This window comes from Budorcas taxicolor, chromosome 3 (assembly GCF_023091745.1).
Source record: "Budorcas taxicolor isolate Tak-1 chromosome 3, Takin1.1, whole genome shotgun sequence".
Classification (NCBI taxonomy): domain Eukaryota; kingdom Metazoa; phylum Chordata; class Mammalia; order Artiodactyla; family Bovidae; genus Budorcas; species Budorcas taxicolor.
Genome location: NC_068912.1, coordinates 64137676 through 64161952, shown reverse-complemented (window position 1 = coordinate 64161952; position 24277 = coordinate 64137676).

Genomic DNA, 24277 nt, shown 5'->3' with positions numbered 1-24277 from the left:
AAGAGCATGGGATAGGAGTGAAGGGGGCAGGGCACAACTTTTGAAAGAATGACATAGCCCAAGGGCATAACATAAACCAATTAAAATCAGATGACAAGTAAAATTCAACTAAACCTTGATCCTCAGTCTGCAAGCTAAATGACACAACCAGAGGTGCCAGGACAGTTCCAAGGCACTGTTGAAAAGACCAAGAAGTGGCTGGTTCCCCAACTATTGTTGGAATGATTCTTCCACTCATTAGCATATGAAATCACCCAGCCCTAGAAAACTAACCACATCACATTCCATAGCCACTGCACTCGCCCTCTGTGATGGTCCATACCCTGTGGAGTGCACTTCTCTCTGAATCTGAACAAATCCACCTCTTACCTATAGCTCTGTCTCTCACTGAATGTTTTGCAATGAGACATCAAGAGCCTGACTTTCCTTGAGTCCTGAAACCAGGCATTGTGGGTTTTAGCCAGGCTCAAGTCCCAGGAAAGAGGAGCTGAAGGATGGGAGGAAAAAGCAGTGGGAAGAACCTATCAACAAATCCCCTTCATAATCTGTGCTCAGTTTTCATTGGCCTGAACTTTGGCACAAAGAAGATAAAGGACAGAAGAACCCCCACCAACCAGGGCAATAGCTACTAAGGCATAGCAGATAGTAGAGCCTTTGGGACACCCTGGGGCAATGACTGCCACTTGCCTGTTTGCAGGAGGTTCAAGGAAACAAGAAACTAGAGATTGTAAAGTTTTAAGATTTTGTTAGCCATATGTCCTTACAGCCATAGGAGCAAGGACCTCCTACCTTAATAGGAGGTCATCTGGAATCTCAGACTGAGCCGCATGAGCTTTCTGCTGAGTTTGTTTTTGCTGTCCCAGTTTCTAGCATGCTGGGCTTGTCACTTACCCTGAGCTGGGTTTTCTTCAAGTATAGCTTCCACTGTGGGAGCTTTTGCCAAGTTGGGCTTCTGCTATGCTTGCCCTGCATCTCATGGGGGCTGAGCCAAGGTTATTTCAGCCAGGTTAAATCTGAATCATGCACCCTATGTGTTGGAGAAGTTTGTACTTTCCTTGGTTCTTTCTCACCACAGCAAAAATTTCAAGTGATGGATGGACCAGTGTTCCAGCACTGTGTTACAGCTCAGTTTTATTTGGCAAGAAAAGGAAAATACATCCTCAAGTCATGAGGGCAGGCTGACCCAAAAGATGCAAAAAGAGAAGCCTCCAGCTCAATTTTGGCTCCTCTTTTTATATGTTTTTCTCCTTCCCCTGAGCCTGCTCTATGTAAATTGGTCTAGCTAGGAGGGCTGTTTGTTTTACCTGAGGTTCTCATTTCAGTCCTTGGACCTTCCTTTGTTCTATTTTCATGGGCTTTTCCCTTCTTTGTCTTTTAACCACCACCATTCTGGACTCCTTTTTCTTATTCTAGCTACCTAACATCTTCACTGAGATTAGCATTATCTTACTTAATTAATAGTACATTTCATCATCATCTGTTCGGTTCGGTTCAGTTCAGTTGCTCAGTTGTGTCTGACTCTTTGCAACCCATGGACTGCAGCATGCCAGGTCTCCCTGTCCATCACCAGCTCCCGGAGTTTACTCAAACTCACGTCCATTGAGTCGGTGATGCCATCCATCTCATCCTCTGTCGTTCCCTTCTCCCACCTTCAATCTTTCCCAGCATCAGGGTCTTTTCAAATGAGTCAGTTCTTCACATCAGGTGGCCTAAGTATTGGAGTTTCAGCCTCAACATCAGTCCTTCCAATGAACATTCAGGACTGATTTTCTTTAGATGAACTGGTTGGATCTCCTTGCATCATCATCTGTATGCCACAGTAATTTTTCCAGCTAGGTGCTGAAAATACTATAAACCAAGCAGCTGCCTTCAAAACAATCTAACAGCCTGGATTAAAAAGGAAAAAAAAAAAATCGAACCTCAGAGAAATGAAGCAGTTTGTCACTTATTTCAAACTAAGGTCAGAAAATTTACAAAACTTCCTTTTAACTACTTGAACATCATGTCCTTCACCAAGAAAAGGCAAACTTTTCCATGTTAATTTTCATCATGTCTGGAAAGAGGTTGCCAGTATTAATTGGTGCATACTGGTAGTTGGTTTCATATATGGCTAAACTTTAATAATATGGTGACTCTGACTCTCAAATTGTGGTCTGTATGATAATCACCAGAGATTCTTTGGACTCACATGAAAGAGGTCTGGATTGAAATTCAAAGATGCATCTTTTTAACACTTATTGGTAATTTTGATTTCAGCTATGTCTTTAAGAAACATAAAGCTCCTAGAATTCTAGAGACACTCTTAAAGAAACTTGTGATTTTTATTCTTATCTATCTATCTATCTGTTTATCTATCTTTATTTCTTTGTTTCTTCCATTACTATACCATGGAATATGCTATCCATTTTTCTCTACCAATACTAAAAGTTTTCAAATTCATATTCAAGCCTCAAAAAAATTTTAGCCATTTCAACATCACCTAATCATTTCTACTCTGACTGCATAGAATGTAGACAATTTCAATTTTATTCTATTTTTAGCATTTTTCCTCCTTTCAAATGACCAAACACCTTTTTATGCACATAACTGATATTAAACACCTTACTTTAAATAAAAGTGTATTCAAAGTAATTTTGAAGAACCACAGATAAATAAATTCAGTAAGTTAAATATTTCTTGATAATCAACTACCTAGGAATATTTTTTTTATGTATCAAGTTAGTGATACTAGTTTATAGAAAACTTTCTAACAAATACTGTAGAAATTATAAAGACTATAATTAGTTTTGTGCCTGATTAAAAAATTTTCTTTAACAATTCAATATTCATATATAATATTCTTTTACCTGAGGAGGCTATTAAGCCCAAGTAATATAACTGCATGTGCTAAGAGTGTTTCCAATTGCAGGTATATAACCAAAGACTATAGTAACAGAAGGTTTCATTAGTTGTTATTGATGCTATAGGTAAAAAAGTGAGTGCTTAAAAAAATCTTGGTGAAACTGATTTCTTCTTAAACAACCTGGAAATAAAGCCCCTTTAAATAAAATTTTAATAGTATAAAATATAATGAATATTGCAACCAGACTGAATTTTAATCTGTGGGTTTCATTGACATTAATGAGTAGTAGTGGTGGGAAAGCTTTTCTAATCCAAATTTTATACTTTTCTTTATATATCTACCATTCCATCAGTCAGCTCTCCTGAACCTTGGTCTAAAAAATTGATTTTGCTTTTGCACTCTTAAATACAAATAATGACCTCCTTTTGCTTTCCACCCACAGCTGCAGAATCCCACATGGATTAATCTAGTGATTTATTGAAAATGAGCACATTGATCTTCTTTTACCCTTCCCTCCTTGGCTCTATAGAGGTACTTACTGGACCCAACTCCAGCAGCAGTATCTGATATTTAAAACCCTGTAGAGACTGAGTCTCCCTGGTTGAAAATAAATTGCTGCTCATTTTGGTCAAGCTCAATTGGTTTTCTAGAACAGGACTAAACTTGGTGGTGATGTCATGACTGCTCAGTTCCTGGAGAAAGAAATTGATTGATTGATCTTGCTCAAAAAGTCAGAGGAGTAATGCACAGTGTAAGACATGAGCCACGGTGGGATTCTTGGGTGGATTTTGTGGTGAGATTTAAAATCCCTAGCAAAAATAAAAACATGACAGTTGTGATGATAGGTGCCTCTGCAGGATGGCTTCTTCAATTGTAGCAGGTCGTGCCATAGAAACACTCTAAACAGCATGTATCAGGTAAAATAATTGCTGCTAGGTCGCTTACAGAAAAATCTGAAGTGATATTTCTTCAAAAGGTATATCACCTTTCTTAAATGCCGTATACACCTAACTTTAAAAGGAAACTGTCTAACTTCATAATTTCTTGCACATCACTGCATTATTAAACTTGTATAAATGACAGTATTTTCAAATAAAATGGCTCACAACCGACAAACACCTTCCCAAATTATCTTGACATTGAAAATTTTAGATGTAGAACTGAAAAAAAAGCATATTGGATTGTTCCCTCCCATATGGAGAGCAAAGGATGTCAGAGCTAAACCCTAAGGCTGATCTAATGTTTCACTCTCTTACTATTGATTTGTTCATCAGCTCTCAAGTGAAAGACATGTATTACAGCTTGGAGCTACAGTGGTGAATAAAATATTCCCCACCATCAAGAGTTATTTAGCTATATACTAAGGTATACTTAATGCAGTTTGATAAATATTATGATAGGTGGAGAGACAAATTGGTATGGGCACAAATGAAGAAAGTTACAGTATTATTTGCACTGGGTAGAAACCTATATGAGAAACACCTCATAAAGACTGGAGTAGGTAATGGGGCCAGAGAAGGCTTTTTTTAGGAAAAGAAAAATGGCTGTTTCATAATCATCATACAATATACTATGAAATATTGTACCTTTACCAGATCAGTTCAGTTCAATTCAGTCACTCAGTCATGTCTGACTCTTTGCAACCCCATGAACTGCAGCACGCCAGGCCTCCCTGTCCATCACTAACACCCAGAGTTCACCCAAACCCATGTCCATTGAATCGGTGATGCCATCCAACCATCTTATCCTCTGTCATCCCCTTCTCCTCCTGTCCTCAATCTTTCCCAGCATCAGAGTCTTTTCCAATGATTCAGCTCTTCTCATAATGTCTAATTAGGCCTTTTATAATCTTCTAAGAATTGCATTTCTGTTCAGACATCAACAGAATATTTCCTTTGCAGTTTCCTTCTTTAATAAAGCTAAAATTATTATTCTGTGTTAAAACATAAAACCTGATTTGAACAGATAATAGTAAATTTTTTGTTTAAAATATCGCTTTTTAATGTATTTAACGTTTTCTTTTCACAAGATACTGAGATAGTATTATGAGACTTTATTCATGCTTTGTATACATTTATAACATGACCATGGCTTCTCATCACAGAAAATATTCCAAACAACTAAGGTGGACATTAAGATCCTTCATTATATGGCTTCTATTATACTCTTCAGACTTCTAAAATTTTCCAATATGAACTTTAGAATCAAGAATCATCAAGCTACTATATTTCTTGAATGCACCACAAAGTCTCATGTTATCACAATCTTAATATGCTATTTTCTTTAATTGGTGTGGCCTTTTGCCTACATGAAAGAAACCAATAAACACTATCTCACTCAGCATTTGTTCTACAGAATGTTCTTCAGCATTGACTTTTTTTCTCCTCTGTGTTTAATTTTCCTTTGGAATGATGGAACACGGTTTTCCCCTTTTGTTCACATACAGTTGATCATCATTATTTGTGATTCTGTATTTGTAAATTTCAGTTCAGTCTCTCAGTCCTGTTTGACTCTTTGGACTGCAGCACCCCACAAACTGCAGCATGCCAGGCTTCCCATACCAGCATCACCAGCTCCTGGAGCTTGCTCAAACCATGTCCATCAAGTTGGTGATGCCATCCAACCATCTCATACTCTGTCATCCCCTTCTCCTCCTGCCTTCAATCTTTCCCAGCATCAGGGTCTTTTCCAATTAATCAGTTTACCTACTCATTAAATTTTCTTTGCAATCCCAAATTCATGACACTCGTAGTCATTTGCTGACATGCTCAGAGTGGCTGACATGCACAGTGGCAAAAACAATGCAAGGGTTCCCACCTGAAGTAAAGACAGCATTCTACCTTTTTATTTCAGCTCTCCTACTGTCCTTTTTGTAAGATATTTGGTGCATGTTTTTTACATATTTTTGCTTTTTGTCTGTGATTTTGCTCTTTAAAATAAAGTGCTGTTAACTGTTCCTAACTGCAAGAAGCCTCTGATTTTCCTTAAGGAGAAAATTCATATATTAGAAAGCTTCTTTCAAGAATGACTCTTGAAGCTGTTGGCCATCAAAATGAAAGTGAAAGTCACTCTGTCGTGTCTGACTCTTTGTGATCCCATGGACTATACAGTTCACGGAATTCTCCAGGCCAGAATATTGGAGTGGGTAGCCATTGCCTTCTCTAGGGGATCTCCCCAACCCAGGGATCAAACCAGGTCTCCTGCATTGCAGGCAGATTCTTTACCAGCTGAGCCACAAGCTAAGCCCAAGAATACTGGAGTGGGTAGCCTATCCCTTCTCCAGTGGATCTTCCTGACCCAGGAATCCAATCGGGGTCTCCTGCATTGCACACAGATTCTTTACCAAACTGAGCTATTAGGGAAGCCAAATGTGAAGAGGACTGCAGAAGCCACAGGCTGAGGAGGATGGGATTGTCCTCATTGAATGTCCGTGAGTTGAATATTGATCAAGCAACAAATATTTAATATGATTTCTTTAGTTTTATATATATATATATATATATATATATATATATATATATATATATATAAAACAAATCCAGTTCATATGTTGTTCAGTTGGGCAAAATGTGACCAGAGGCTCCTAGGATCTTAACCTTATTTGTGATTAGGATTCATGGTAACTTTGTAGAATATAGCCCTTGGAGATAAAGGTAACTGATTATTGCTTTAACTAGGAACCTAACCCTATTTGTGCTAATTGGGGTTCATGGTAACTTTGTAGAACATAGCCCTTGGAATTAAAGATAACTGACCATTTTCTTGACTAGTCTGTCAACTCTTGAAGTTTAGTAACCTATTTTATTCACCTTGCTATTTCTAGGATAGACTATCAGTGTTAATACTAGAAGCTAAGAATTATTTTTAATCAAATGCTTGTTTAAAGGTGAAAGTGAAAGTTATGTCTGACTCTTTGTGACCCCATGGATTATACAGGCCTTGGAATTCTCCAGGTTAGGATAATACAGTGGGTAGCCTTTCCCTTCTCCAGGGGATCTTCTCAACCCAGGGGTTGCACTCAGGTCTCCCACATTGCAGGCAAATTCTTTACCAGCTAAGCTGCAAGGGAAGCCCTAGAATACTGGAGTCAGTAGCCAATCCCTTCTCCAGCAGATCTTCCTGACCCAGGAATTGAACTGGGGTCTTCTGCAACTGAGCTATCTGGAGGGGGGATAAATGTGTTAATTACTCAAAAATAACTATAGAAACTTTTTAGCAGACTAAAGGGAAATTTTTGAACTAACTCTTTGCATGAAAAGAAAAATAAATCCCACTTCAAGAAAATCAAATCAGTTTGAAGAAGGAAAAAATAAAAATAAAAACATATATTCTAATTAGAAGAGATTTCTAAGAGGCCAGATAAAAATGATGTACACTTAGCATGAAAAAAGAGTGGAGACACTGGATGAAGTGTGATTCTAGTCATAGGAAATTTTTAAATATCCATAGCATCTATATATTGTATACATCCCTCCCATCTCATTGGATACCAGGAGGCAGAACCAGGAAAGAAACCCAAGCTTCCTGCCCAGTAGTCCAGTCTGCATTTAAAATCTTTTGGACTGTCATGGATGATAAAACTAAAAAATACCATAGATCCAGAACTGCATAGTATCTTTTACTCTCTAAATATAGAATAGGGTCCCTTGGTAATAAGTAGAATAAAGGTAAAATTATGTATGCAGGGAGGCCTAATTTCATCTTTATATCCATATCCTTCTGGTTTTCATCATGCTTACACAGTAGTGGTAGAAATCAAGAAAGGAGTTCCAAGTAGATTCTGATTTCCAGATTCCACTTAGAGCAGATATTAACCTGGCCCTCCTTTGTTCTCTCAGGGAGGGCAAGAGAGGAAAATTCACCTCCAAGAGAACTGTGAAAGTTGTTGCATTTCAATGGGGACAGAATCTTTTTTGTAAGGGACTAATCTGCCTAGTCTAGGCTAGAAAGCTTCCTTTTGATTACTCTTAAATAGAAATACTGATGACCCAGAATACAGTGGCACTTAAGGTAATTTTTCTGTTGTGTTTCCCCAGGATTAGATTGTTTTAGGAATATAGTTCAGTTGAATTTTGAGTGACAGAAGTTGTTTGAAGATATAATTTGGCAACTGGCATTTGTCATTTGTCACAAAAATCAATCAACTAATCTGTCATTCAAACAAATGGAATGCTATTCTGGGTCTTGCCCTATGTACCCAGGAAAGTATACGGAGTAGTACCAAGAATATTAACTCCCATATATATTTCATTCTCTGTTGAGCTCAAACTGGATTTATTTAACAGAGATAGACCTGTTTGGAAGTTGCATAAGAGAAAAGTCTTGGTACCTTGTAAAGGTGATATTTGCATAATTACCCTATTGATATTTATTTGTTTATCTATTCCTCAAAATATACTGTCATTCTGTTAAGAGCTGAAGAAAATTTTTAATAAGGTATTATCCCTTGTTTACAGCAGGTCGCTATCTAGTATGTGAGCAAATCATTTCAGTATGTGTAATATATTTTGAAGAGGTAAAATTACATTATGAAGGCTGTGTCATTCACAAAGCATGCAGTCGTTTAAGAATATATAGACGAGACTTTTTTTTCAAAACAGGAGAGTATATATTTCCATATTATTCAAAGTTATCAACTGAATTGAAACCTCAAAATATTTCAAAGAAAGTGCAATGAAACTGAAAGCTAATTGTGGAGAGATGGGATGGATGGAATTGTCATCCCCTCAGACCTTGACCTGAGGCATTTTTGACTAAGAAAATGTTACTGTCCCTCACTGTCCTGTCAGATATATTTGTAAGGCTATCTCCCCATCATAGATTGTAAGTTTCTTGAAGGCCAACTATGTACAGGAACCTGGAATGTTAGGTCGATGAATCAAAGCATATTGGAAGTGGTCAAAGAGGACATGACAAGAGTGAACATCGACATTCAAGGAATCAGTGAACTACGATGGACTGGAATGGGTGAATTTAACTCAGATAAACATTGTATCTACTACTGTGGGCAGGAACCCCTTAGAAGAAATGGAGTAGCCATCATAGTCAATAAAAGAATCTGAAATGCAGTATTTGGATGCTATCTCAAAAATAACAGAGAGATCTCTATTCATTTCCAAGGCAAACCATTCAATATCACGGTAAGCCAAGCCTATGCCCAAACCAGTAATGTTGAAGAAGCTGAAGTTGAACGGTTCTATGAAGACCTACAAGACCTTGTAGAACTAACAACCAAAAAAAGATATCCTTTTCATTATAGACTGGAATGCAAAAGTAGGAAGTCAAGAAACACCTGGAGTAACAGGCAACTTTGGCCTTGGAGAACAGAATAAAGCAGGGCAAAGGCTAATAGAGTTTTGCCAAGAGAACGCACTGGTCATAGCAAACACCCTCTTCCAACAACACAAGAAAAGACTACACTTGGACATCACCAGATGGTCAACACCAAATTCAGATTGATTATATTCTTTGCAGCCAAAAACGGAGAAGCTCTATACAGTCAGCATAAACAAGACTGGGAGCTGACTGTGGCTCAGATCGTGAACTCCTTATTGACAAATTCAGACTGAAATTGAAGAAAGTGGAGACTTTCTTCATGAGACTATCCAGGTATGACCTAAATCAACTCCTTTATAACTATACAGTGAAAGTGAGAAATAGATTTAAGGGACTAGATCAGATAGACAGAGTGCCTGATAAACTATGGACGGATGGAGGTTCATGACATTGTACAAGAGACAGGAATCAAGACCATCCCCAAGAAAAAGAAATGCAAAAAGCAAAATGGCTGTCTGAGGAGGCTTTACAAATAGCTGTGAAAAGAAGAGAAGTGAAAAGCAAAGGAGAAAGGGAAAGACATACCCACTTGAATGCAGAGTTCCAAAGAATAGCAAGGAGAGATAAGAAAGCCTTCCTCAGTGATCAGTGCAAATAAATAGAGGAAAACAATAGCATGGGAAACACTAGAGATCTCTTCAAGAAAATTAGAGATACCAAGGGCACATTTCATGCAAAGATGGGCTCAATAAAGGACAGAAATGGTAGGGACGTAACTGAAGCAGAAGATATTAAGAAGAGGTGGCAAGAATACACAGAAGAACTATACAAAAAAGATCTTCATGACCCAGATAATCACGATGTTGTGATCACTCCCCTAGAGCCAGATATCCTGGAATGTGAAGTCAATTGGGCCTTAGAAAACATCACTATGAACAAAGCTAGTGGAGGTGAGGGAACTCCAGCTGAGCTATTTTAAATCCTGAAAGATGGTGCTGTGAAAGTGCTGCACTCAATATGCCAGCAAATTTGGAAAACTCAGCAGTGGCCACAAGACTGGAAAATGTCAGTTTTTATTATAATCCCAAAGAAAGGCAATTCCAAAGAATACTCAAACTACTGCACAATTGCACTCATCTCACACACTAGTAAAGTAATTCTTTAAAATTCTCCAAGCCAGACTTCAGCAATACGTAAACCGTGAACTTCCAGATGTTCAAGCTGGTTTTAGAAAAAGCAGAGGAACCAGAGATCAAATTGCCGACATCCAATGGATCATTGAAAATGCAACAGAGTTCCAGAAAAAAACATCTATTTCTGCTTTATTGACTATGCCAAAGCCTTTGGCTGTGTGAATCACAATAAACTATGGAAAATTCTGAAAGAGATGGGAATACCAGACCACCTGACCTGCCTCTTGAGAATCCTATATGCAGGTCAGGAAGCAACAGTTAGAACTAGACATGGAACAACAGACTGGTTCCAAATAGTAAAAGGAGTATGTCAAGGCTGTTTATTGCCACCCTGTTTATTTAATTTATGTGCAGCATACATCATGAGAAACACTGGGCTGGATGAAGCACAAGTTGGAATCAAGGTTCCTGGGAAAAATATCAATAAGCTCAGATATGCACATGACACCACCCTTATGGTAGAAAGTGAAGAAAAACTAAATAGCCTCTTGATGAAAGTGAAAGAGGAGAGTGAAAAAGTTGGCTTAAACCTCAACATTCAGAAAACTAAGATCATGGCATCTGGTCCCATCACTTCATGGGAAATAGATGGGGAACAGTAGAAACAGTGGCTGAGTTTCTTTTTCTGGGCTCCAAAATCACTGCAGATGGTGATTGCAGCCATGAAATTAAAAGATGCTTATTCCTTGGAAGGAAAGTTATGACCAACCTAGACAGCATATTAAAAAACAGAGACATTACTTTGCCAACAAAGGTCCGTCTACTAAAGGCTATGATTTTTCCAGTGGTCATGTATGGATGTAAGAGCTGGACTATAAAGAAAGCTGAGTGCCAAAGAATTGATGCTTTTGAACTGTGGTGTTGGAAAAGGCTCTTGAGAGTCCCTTGGACTGCAAGGAGATCCAACCAGTCCATCCTACAGGAAATCAGTCCTGATTATTCATTGGATGGACTAATGCTGAAGCTGAAACTCCAATACTTTGGCCACCTGATGCGAAGAGCTAACTCATTTGAAAAGACTCTGATGTTGAGAAAGATTGAGGACAGGAGGAGAAGGGGCCAACAGAGGATGAGATGGTTGGATGGCATCACCGACTTGATGGAAATGGGTTTGGGTGGACTCCGGGAGTTGTTGATGGACAGGGAGGCCTGGCGTGCTGCATTTCATGCAGTCGCAAAGAGTTGGACATGACTGAGCAACTGAACTTAACTGAACTGAGGGCAACTACTTATGCACACACACATTTTTGTGTTAATTTTCTAGGGCTGCCATAACAGAGTACCAGAAACTGTTCCATGCCCCTTTTTAGCTTCTGGTAGTATACTAGTAGTTTGTTCTTCTTGGGGTGGTAGATGGTTCACACCAGTGTCTGCCTTCATCTTCACATGGTGTTCTCCCCATTCAGCTGTCTGATTCTATGCCCAAATTACCCCGGTTTGCAAAGGTACAGTCATGTTGGATTAGTACTACCCTAAGGACCTCATATTAATCTTATCATCTGCAAAGACCCTATTTTCAAATAAGCTTACATTCACAAATACTGAGAATTGGAACTTCAAAATCCCCTGGAGAGTTGGGAATGCAATTCAACCTATAACCATATTCTATATATTCAGTGAGTGAAGATTAGAAATAGATACACAATAGGAGTGTTTTCTAGAAATAATTAAAACTCATAATTCAAAAACTCAGATTCTAAGGAAGGAATAGTATATTTAAAACCCAAAATTATTATAAATGGAAGAGGATTGAAAATCATCTATCCTATGCATTTATTTTTAAATTTGTGACCCTTCTATACTTAGCTTATTATAAGCTGATTATTGGGAGTCAATAATGGATACTTGCTTACTGGATACCTGTTCCCATTCTACTTGTCTACAAAACATCTCTCCTCCACTCAAATTCATAGGTACAAAATCAGTGTCCTGGAAACTGTGATAGTTAAGCATTATCTTGTACCTCCAACCCTAGAATAGTTCTTTGTACCAAGGGTGGCCCATTGTTTTATACTGAGCTAATGACCTACTTCTTTGGAAAAGTTCAAACTAAGATTATGTGATTTTAAATTAGGTGATATATATGCATTATTTGAAAGGAGAATGTGTATGTCTTACCCCTTTTAATTATTGTGAGTAGCTTATAGAATAGCATATACAAGAGAATTAGTCTGTAGTTGGAAAAGAAAATAAAGCAGTTGCCAGAGGGGCCCAAAGACAAGAGCTAATTATATTCACTTTCTGAATCCATTTACTCCCTAAGAAAGCCTCTTGTGTCATAAAAATTCCTTTATTTTTCTTTTGCTTATGCTAGCTTTAAGAATTCCTTAAGAAGTAGTATTAATAGCATAGCCTTCTGAGCCACAATTCTTGCAGTCCGAATTCTGCCATATAATTACTTGGGTAAAAATTTTTGAACACCTCTATTCTTCAGTATCTAAAATACAAAGGGAAATAGTTTTAAAAAAAAAAAAAAACTTAACCGGTTGTAAAGTGAAGAAATAGAGGAAAACAATAGAATAGGGAAAACTGGAGATCTTTTCAAGAAAATTAGAGATACCAAGGGAACATTTCATGCAAAAATGAGCACAATAAAGGACAGAAATGATGTGGACCTAATAGAAGCAGAAGATATTAAGAAGAGGTGGTAAGAATACACAGAAGAACTATACAAAAAAGATCTTCATGACCCAGATAACCATGATGGTGTGATCATTCACCTAGTGCCAGAAATCTGGAATGTGAAGTCAAGTGGGCCTTAGAAAGCATCACTTCGAACAAAGCTAGAGGAGGTGATGGAATTCTAGCTGAGCTATTTCAAATCCTAAAAGATGATGCCTTTAAAGGCAAATTTGGAAAACTCAGCAGTGGCCACAGGACTTGAAAAGGTCAGTTTTCATTCCAATCCCAAAGAAAGGCAATGCCAAAGAATGCTCAAATTATCGCACAATTGTACTCATCTCACACACTAGGAAAGTAATGCTCAAAATTCTCCAAGCCAGGCTTCAACAGTACATGAACTGTGAACTTCCAGATGTTCAAGCTGGGATTTAGAAAAGGCAGAGGAACCAGAGATCAAATTGCCAACATCTGCTGGATCATCCAAAAAGCAAGCAAGTTCCAGTAAAACATCTACTTTTTCTTTATCGACTACACCAAAGTCTTTGACTGTGTGGATCACAATAAACTGTGGAAAATGCTGAAAGAGATGGGAATACCATACCACGTGACCTGCCTCTTGAGAAATCTGTGTGCGGGTAAAGATGCAACAGTTAGAACTGGACTTGGAACCACAGACTTGTTCCAAATTGGGAAAGGATTATGTCAGGGCTGTATATTGTCACCCTGCTTATTTAACTTATATGCAGAGAACGTCATGTGAAATGCCAGGCTGGGTGAAGCATAAGCTGGAATCAAGATTGCAGCAAGAAATATCAACAGCCTCAGATATGCAGATGACATCGCCCTTATGGCAGAAAGCAAGAACTAAAGAGCCTCTTCATGAATGTGAAGAGGAGAGTGAAAATGGCTTAAAACTCAACATTCATAAAACTAAGATCATGGCATTCAGTCCCATTACTTCATGGCAACTAGATGGGGAAACAATGGAAAAAGTGACAAACTTTATTTTTTGAGCTCCAAAATCACTGTCAAATGTGACTGCAGCCATGAAATTAAAAGATGCGTGTTCCTTGGAAGAAAAGCTATGGACAACCTAGAAAGCATATTAAAAAGCAGAGACATTACATTACCAACAAATGTCTGCCTAGTCAAAGTTATGGTTTTTCCAGTAGTCATGTATGGATGTGAGAGTTGAACTGTAAGGAAAGGTGAGGGTCAAAGAGTTGATGTTTTTGAACTGTGGTGGTGGTAAAGACTCTTGAGAGACCCTTGGACTGCAAAGAGATCCAACCAGTCCATCCTAAAGGATATCAATCCTGAATATTCTTTGGAAGGACCGATGCTGTAGCTGAAACTCCAATACTTTGGCCATTTGATGAGCAGAACTGACACACTGGAAAACACCTTGATGCTGGGAAAGATTGAAGGCAGGAGGAGAAGGGGATGATAGAGGATAAGATATTTGGATGGCATCAGCGATGCGATGAACATGAGTTTGAATAATCTCCGGGAGTTGGTAATGGACAGGGAATCCTGGCATGCTGAGTCCATGGGGTCACAAAGAGTTGGACATGACTGACTGACTGAAAGTGAAGAAAGTGATAAATATGAAAGTGAAAAATATATGCACAATTTATAGTATATACTATATACAATTTGTATATAGTTTATATATATATATAGACAATTCATGGTAATACTATAAAAATGTCTTTTTGTACATAAATCATGGGTATATACTATATAAATGGTCTTTCCTGATCGCTCAGATGGTAGAGAATCTGCCTGCAATGCAGGAGACCCTAGTTTGATCCCTATGTCCCGAAGATCCCTTGAAGAAAGAAATGGCAACTCACTCCAGTAGTCAACCCAATTCTAATTTTCTCGACGTTGTTGGGTACTATCAATTGCGCTTCCCAAATAATTCCTCTAGAAACCTAGCACTAAGCTCAAAGTTTCACCAGTCAGATTCACCAGACCTTTCCCACACCATACAAGACTACACATTAATTGGAAGTCTCTCCTCCTGGAGCACTCCATGCTTGCTGCTGTGCTCTCTCCTCTTTGTAATTCTCTCCAAGGGTAGAGGAAAGAATAAGAAACTGGAGTTCCTCATTTCACTGACTCTCTGCTTGAAAATGTTTCCAACAAAGCCCATTTTAGGTTTCTAGGGCTGCTGTAGCAAAGTACCATAAGTCCAGCAGCTTAGACAATATAAATATATTGTCTCACAAATCTGGAGGCTGGAAATCTGAGATCAAGGTGTTGGCAGGCCCACACCCCCTGTGAAGATTCCAATTAAAGGTCTGATCCAAGAGTGTTTCCTAATTTTTGGTAGACTTCAGGCAGTATAACTCTCACCTTTATAAGACCTTCTCCCCATTTGCACATCAGTCTCTGTGTTCAGATTTTCCCTTTTCATGATGACATTTGTCATACTGGATTAGGACCCACCTTAATGTCATTTTGTCTTAACCTGATCATATGCAAAGGCTCCATTTTCAAATAATGCCACAGTCACAGAAAAAAGGGAGGCAGGGGTTAGAACGTCAATGACTTTGGTGCTGCAAATCAACTCTGTTTGTTTTGTTTGTTTTTGCCTTCAACGACCATTAGAAAGTATTAATCATGGAGGGTGACACCAGGGTTGTCAGGATTTTGAAAGTCACTCAATCATGTCCGACTCTTTGTGACCCCATGCACTATACAGTCAATGGAATTCTCCAGGCCAGAATACTGGAGTGGGTAGTCTTTCCCTTCTCCAGGGGATCTTCTCAACCCCGGGATTGAATCCAGGTCTCCTGCATTGCAAGTGGATTCTTTACCAGCTGAGCCACAAGAGAAGATCAAGAATATTGGAGTGGTTAGCCTATCCCTTCTCTAGCAGATGTTCCCAATCCAGGAATCAAACTGGGGTTTCCTGCATTGCAGGTGGATTCTTTACCAACTGAGCTATCAGGGAAGCCCTGGGATAATAAGCTTCAAATGTTGACTCTCCTTTTCCAAATTATTTCCTATTTTGATCTGGAAGAATTAATGACTGAAGAATAGAGAAATAACAGAGCCAAGACTATTTCCTAGAATTTGAGTGTCTTCTGTTCTATATGGAGCTCTTCTTAATGCCTAAGAGAAGCAGAATATCACTTTTAGTTTCATAAATATTTACATATTGAGAAAAATACATTTCAGTCTTTCTGAGTGCCTGAAGTACAAACATGAACAAAATACATAATACCTAATCTTGAGTCATTCTCATTCTGACAAGGGAAACAGATAGTTACTACATAAATTACAATAATTGTGATTAGTTGTTTAATGGAGTCATAAAGTATTCTTGGAGTATAGAGAAGCAAAATAGTAAACCTATCTGGGATAGCAAGAAAAAGTTTTATGAATATGTATTATTCATAAATATTGAGATGAAGTAAAATGACTTTTGAGTGTAGCTTTGAAAAATAAATTCTCAAGTGATACAAAAGAGGACAATAGTGTTATAATTATACAGCTGAACATTAATTATATTAGAAGTTGTGATTATTATATATTTTTTAATATTTAGGAAGTAATACAATATGTCACATCATTAAAAATATTAAACACACACACACACACAAAGAAAATAGGGCTCACCCATGGCTGCCCACTTCTAATTCTCTTCCTGAGGGGAATTTACATATAATCATCACTATTCATAATGAGATTGGTAGTTATGGTCTTTAAATATGCCTTTTGATTTATCAACATTAGATATTTTCTCTTAATATTTTACCATGATAATTGGAAACAATTTACTCTTATTTAATTGCATTGACTAATACTTCCAGAACAAGGTCAAACAGTACAGTATCATTTGCTATGACATTTAATGGTTTTCAGTTTGAGATCTACAGTGTCTGCTATTAGGATCACTATTCCTTCACTTTTGATTTGCACTTGTGTAGTATATTTTTGGAGAAGGAAATGGCAACCCACTCCAGTGTTCTTGCCTGGAGAATCTCAGGGACAGGGGACCCTGGTGGGCTGCCGTCTCTGGGGTCACACAGAGTCGGACACAACTGAAGCGACTTAGCAGCAGCAGCAGCAGCAGTATATTTTTATCCACTGTTTCCTGAATCACTTTGTTATAGGTGTGCCTGTTATGCACAGTATTTAATTAGGTCTTGTTTTGTGAGCCAAAATGAAAATATCTTTTCTTTCCTAGGTAAACGAGTTCACATTTGAATATATAAATATGAATATATAAATATATGGCAAATATATCTAATCTCAACTCTTTGATTATATTTTACAAATTTTAATTTTGTTGTATTTGTGTATGTAGATATTAGCTCTGTTTTTATTAATTCATAAATTTTCTTCAGGGATATCATTTATAGAAAGACAATTGTTTTGGCCTGTCTTGAATTTATACTACTTGCTTTCAGTGTTTTTTTTTTTTTTTTTTTTGCCTTTCTTATATCTTTTCATCTTTTAATGTCATTTTTATTTTCTGAATTTTTTTTTGCCTTTCTAATCATAGTTAATAAATGTTTTATTTGTTTACAGTCTCCTTTTAGCTCTGAAATGTATTTTCAAATTTTAATATTTCTTTTCCACTATTTTCCTTTCCAGAATTCAATTCACTTTCTTTTTAATTTCACTCTGCTCTTTGCTCATCCTGTTTTTTTTTTTTTTTAATTTCTGATTCAAATGCTCATTTGAGTACATATACTTCTGTTTGGAATGTTCATTTACACATATCTTCTAGTTTGTTAATTGGGGGATGAAGTGGTGTATTTTCTATGTGTTTCATGTGATTTTTTTCTAATTTTCTTTAATAGGTTTGTAAATATTTTACTTTTGTTCATTTTATGGTATTAGTGAGCTATATCAGGAATACTGTTAAATAATATGCAATTACTTTAGTATAAGGACACTCTTCTTTAGGTATAGTACAATCCAGGTACTTTAGAAGTGTTTGTTTTTATGGTTTGGTTATAGGTTGGATTTTATGACTCTCTTTAGTCTTTCAGAACACTAAACTTCTTCCCCTTTTTATTTTATATTTTTCCTTCATTAATCACTTGCCAAAGGACACATCTTTTTTTTTTTTTTTCCTTCCTTTGGCCAGGGGGTTTGCTTTATTTATCTTCTCAGCAGCTACATGTTTCAGAGATTATCCCTTTCCATCTTTCCATTTGTCCTGTACTGTTTTTTCCAGTAGTCATGTATGGATATGAGAGTTGGACTATAAAGAAAGCTGAGCACCAAAGAATTGATGCTTTTGAACTGTGGTGTTGGGGAAGACTCTTGAGAGTTCCTTGGACTGCAGGGAGATCCAACCAGTCCATCCTAAAGTCCTGGGTATTCACTGGAAGGACTGATGTTGAAGCTGAAACTCCAACACTTTGGCCATCTGATGCGAAGAGCTGACTCACTTGAAAAGACCGTGATGTTGGGAAAGATTGAGGGTAGGAAGAGAAGGGGATGACAGAGAATGAGATGGTGGGATGGCATCACTGACTCAATGGACATGGGTTTGGGTGGACTCTGGGAGTTGGTGATGGACAGGGAGGCCTGGTGTGCTGCGGCTCATGGGGTCACAAACAGTCAAACACGACTAAGCGACTGAACTAAACTGAACTTTGAATCACTAGCTCTTGAAATTTCATCTTTATAAGGTGTACTTGGAACTGCCCAAACACTTTTTAATAATTTTCAGATTTAAGATGGTAATTTCTAGTCACACTAAGGCCTCTTTAACTGCCATCCTCATCTGTCTTCTCTGTAGTTTTTTTTTTTTTTTTTTTTCAGTCTGAATTTTATCCACACAAAGCAGAGAATCTGAGTGGAGGTGAGGCAGAAGTATGAGAGATTGCACGTTAAGAATTAATAATTTTCTTCTTTGTTACTCATACTGATTTTGCGGGGTTAGTATTCTCTCTCTTCAAGTTATGATGATTTTTTAAAAATATAATTTATGTTTTCCTTTTGCTTTTTCAAATGAGTAGGGGGGTGTGTTTGGAGATACTTAGTTTGTTGCTGCCATTTCTCGCAGCTGTCCAGAAGTCTAGCCTATTGTACTGATTTTTGTTTGCTTATTTTTTGCTTTAATATTTCAAATATGCTTTCCTTCTCCTTAATATTAGAATAATATTCTAATTTCTTTGTCATACCTATAATGTATTTCAGCTTATTTCTTAATACATTTATTGCTAACATTTTGGTTTTTAGTTCTATCCTTAATTATTAAAATTTGCTTTATATTTTAACCTTGACTCTCTCCTATGGTTTTATTGTCATTGTTACTTGTTCAGTTTTTGCAAATCTTCAATTCTTACTTTAAAAAAAAATTGTTGATAAATAATTTCCTGTCTCTTGGCATCCTGTAACCAATTGAATCATTAGAATAATCTGACCTGTAGCTGTCCTCTTAACTACTCTCTCCAGAAAGGAGGAGAATGTCTTGTCTAACAAGAAAATTTTAGAGAAGGAACTCAAGTCATGACTCTATTCCTTCTCTCTTTTTTTCTTGAAATTTGGTGTATTATAAAGATGAAGCACCTAAGTAAAATTTTTTAAAGAGGGTATTAGAAAGGGAAAGATATTTAAGCTGTTGCTAGATCAGAAAGTGACTGAAGCCCAATGACATCTGACAGAAGAAGAGAGCAAAACCCAAGATAAGAGACTTGAATACATCCACCAGAGAAAGCCAGGACCAAGGACAGTATGAAGACTTTCAAAGCTACTGATGGAGAATTCTCTGTCGTATCAATACAGGACACATCTTTTTGAATATCTAAATAGATAAAAGTGGAGGGACAGGGAAGGTCAGCATAAAATAGTCAAAATATTTTTAGGTAACATTTCAGGGTGTTGTTGTTATTGTAGACAATATGCCTGACAAATCTATGCTTCTCTTAAGAGAAGCAAACTTTAGAGGGTTTAAAGGATGCTGTTGTTGTTCAGTTTGCTAAGTCGTGCCTGGCTCTGCAATCCCATGGACTGCAGCACGCCAGGCAGAACTACAAGAAACAACCCAACCATGGTTTTGATGTTGGTGAACAGAGGAAATAATTTCTCACTAGGTGTACCTGATTCTGGGAGATGAAAAAGGGTGTACTTTTGGATGCTTTGAGAAAATCTGGTTTATGTTGATTCTATTTCACTTTGGAAACTTGTATATGAAAAAAATAAATACAGATGTCCTATGTGAAAAAAAGTACTGTGACAAGGCATGACAGAGATATTGCTTCTTTCCAGATGAGTAGAAGGATATGGTTCAAAAACATTAGCAGCAACATCCATTGAAAATCTGCCAAGGGTTATCCTCCAACTGAAACAAATATGAATTATATATAGAAAAGCATCTCATTTAAAAATTTTGTCAAAGGGCAACAATTTCTCAAAAAGATCACTTACTGAAAGAGGAAACATTATGTTCTGGTTATCAATGTAGGGTTTTAAAATATACATCTTGGCAGAAGATGGTATTTTTACCAAGTAAGTCTAGATTAACAGGTGATAGATTCTGGAACCTTAGCATAGATTACGTGGGAATGTGAGGAGGGTGGCCCTGAAGACTTTTTTTTTTTTTTTTCAAACTTGACTTCTTTTAATAAAGTATCCATTAATTTCTGTCATAATTTCTATGGTCTTAACAACTAAATTCCAGAATATATAACTATAATTTTGCTTGTGCAAAACATTTCTAGGGATAGTGCATGGATTCATTTAAAAAATTTTGGGGGTGTGTGTTAGTGCTATGAATCAGCTGTGTATCCTTTCATTTTCAACATGAAACTTTGGATTAGCAATGTCATATAGTTTGGAAAAAGGAGAGACATTACTTTACCAATGAAGGTCCATCTAGTCAAAGCTATGGTTTTTCCAGTAGTCATGTATGGATATGAGAGTTGGACTATAAAGAAAGCTGAACACCAAAATATTGATGCTTTTGAACTGTGGTGTTGGAAAAGACTCTTGAGAGTCCCTTGGACTGCAAGGAGATCAAACCAGACAATCCTAAAGGAAATCAGTCCTGAATATTCACTGGTAGGACTGATGCTGAAATTGAAGGCCCGATATTTTGGCCATCTGATGTGAAGAACTGACTCATTGGAAAACACCCTGATTTGGGAAAAGATTCAAGGGAGGAAAAGAGGACGACAGAGGATGAGATGGTTGAATGGCATCACCAACTTGACGCACATGAATTTGAGTGAGCTCCAGTAGTTGGTGTGGACAGGGAAGCCTGGTGGGCTGCAGACCGTGGGGTTGCAACATGTCAGACACAACAGAGCGACTCAACTGATAGTTTAGATAAGTAACCTCAGCAGTGCTAAAGGTACATGTACAATAGAGCCTAGCCTGACTCCACCCAGGAACCTTGTTGGAAACCCTTGGACGAGAGTAGAAAGAAGAAAAAAATCTTTGGGTGGTTTATTGCTGTATTCTTGCATTTCTAGATCTTGGACTTGCAACTTAGAAAGTCAAGAGAATCTGATTTTAGACTTTAAATCTTTTGAATTTATAAGATTTATAACATTAATATTTTGGAGTATTAATTTATCCTTAGGAATTTGATAATAGGATGGAATTATATAATAAATTTGGGTCGTTTTGTCATTTTTCATATAAAGGTAATCAATTGATGTCATTATAGAATTTTTGATGAGAAAATGCATCTGGATATAATTTGAGTTGAAAAACAGAACATAGAATTGGGTTTCAGGCTTAGATATATAGGAACCTTGAAATTTATTTATTCACTCCTTTAATCCATTCTACATCCTCCTGGAGATTAAATTTTGAATTCCCACCAGTGGGAATTTAAGATAGTAGTTATTAGAGTAGTGGACTCAAAGAATGTGGGAAAACTGACCCAAGGACCATTGATCTCTCTATCTGAGAAAGCATTCACACTTCTGTTGAATCAGAGGCATCACAGTTAGATAAAATGTTCTGAGGACAGATCTATGAAAATTTGGAATTGAGATTAAGAAATGTCCTATCCCCTAGCTTCTTGGTCCTTCAAATTAAAGCCAATAGAGCTCCATAATTCTTGAGGTCTCAGGAATCCATTTGTGCTGACTGAAGCTCTTTACTCAGAGGATTTTCATCACAGATTAGAAAGTTCAACCCTATCAATGCAATTCTCAATTAAGCATACACTAGGTCAGTGGTGCAATCCTGACATTTTTATATTTTCACATTCAAAAATAGTACTATTAGTGATGATGGTATTTGGATGTCAAGATACAGCAGGAAAGACAGAAAAATTTCTTCCTATTTTGCACACTAAAATACTTGTGCAAATTATATTTGATCTATAATCTTACACCTTATTTACAGAGATATTCATGGGCTTTTTGACTCTATGACTTAGCTTCTTAATCTACAAAAGCCCTTGGCTAAGCCTTGTTTCTCTTTATTTGTACACATTAGGTTAGTTACATGATAGTACTGCAGAGTGGTTCACATCCATGTGATGATGTTTAAATCCCTATTATTTGTTCATTGACATACTAGGATTAACTGAGTCAAACCATCTCCTCAAAGCTCAAAATCCAGTAAACAGACAGGAAGACCTTGCCCTTATGAAGCTTACACTCCAATAACAAAGGTTGACAATTATCCTGAATAAACAAGATACAGGGCATGAGAAGTGCTATGAATATCTGATTGATGTTTTGTGAGAGAGTAACTACCATACAGGAAGAAAAAAAAAAATCTTGATGCAAAATAGAAAGGGAAAGAGACTTTAGAGAGGAGACATTTATGCCAACCTGAAAACAGGAAGGAGCCAGTCATGGCAAGAGATGAAAGGTGATCAGCACATTTAAGACAGTGGGAACAGCTAGTTAATTGCAGAAGTTTCCAGGTCCAGGAAAACTTAGCAGGGCTGACAAGCAAAACATTTTAGTGATTAATAGAACATGCATTGTCTCTAATCAATCAACACAACTGTGTCAATGCATAATGATCGCAACACCCTTTTGGGTTTTGGTATAGTCAATATATAGTGTGGCTGCAGAGAGGAGAGTAAGTGGCAAAATGACAGCTTAGAACCAGCTGCACAGGACAGAGTTACCATGGGTATGCTGCTAATGTACTACACAGGTAGGTCATGGAAGGCATTTAAATTTTATTTAGTGACAGCTTGAGAAACTTGGGACATATTTTTATAAAAGGAGTGACAAAGCTTGAGTTACAGAATAAAGTGTTGCTGTTTGGAGAATGGATAACAGAGGAGCAAGAATATAGTCTTGGGGATTTACTCTCTCTCCTTGCGTTGCCTCCAAACAGCAGTTTATACATGGTACTACCACTGGCTCTTTCAGCATGAAGTTCTGCATATTCTCTTAGATGTTTTGAGCTCAGAGGCATCTAATTTTACCAGAATCCACAAAATATAAATATTTCCATAGTTATTGGCACACAGCAGGAAAACCCCCTGAGCATGGAACTCTTGGAATTTGGCCAGGCTTCCAGGAAGAGAGCTCACTGCAAAATCTCCAGGCCAAGATTAGTGGCCAGTGAGAACAGGTCAGTGACAAGGATTTCTTAAGTCTAAAGTACAAATATGAGGATCTTAGTGGAGTAAAAATTGGCAAAAATCACCACTATTAGGAAATCAACTGTTAGAACAAACATGCATTATTTCCTTTAGATCACTCACTTCTGTAATGCTTATGAATTATCAACATTATCATTTCAATTATCATTTCAATACACAGAGATATTTTTCTTCAGCTTCATATAGGAATACTTTAGTTCAGCTACTTATCTTTGTAAGCAAAGCATGGAAAATTGTGCATTTCCTCATTCCTGTGAAATATTTTATTTATTAGGTCATATTCTGTGTGAGAAATACTGCTCATAGTTTCTAAACTGTAAGAGCATTCAGTTTAACAATCGCTGGTGTGTGCAGTTACTCAGTTTTGTCCAACTCTTTGCAACCCCATGGACCATAGCCCACTGGCTCCTCTGTCCATGGGATTCTCTAGGCAGCAATACTGGAGTGGGTTGCCATGCCCTCCTCCAGGGGATCTTCCCTACCTGGGGAACAAACCCATGCCTCCTGTGTCTCCTGCATTGCAGGCAGATTCTTTACCCATTGAACCATTGGGAAGGCCCTGAAAGTTTAACGATTGGTACCAGGCAAATGGCTACTTGTCGTTAAAATAATCCTATGTGAATCTTAACTCCAAGGCTCCAGAATTAGAAGGCAACATACATGTTTGTAGTAAAATCTTGGGGTTTAAGATTTCAATGGTGTCAAATTTAAACACATACAGTATGACCTTGGTTAAAAGAATTTAGACAAATGTGTTTAGAAGCCTTTATTATTAAAGAAAAAATT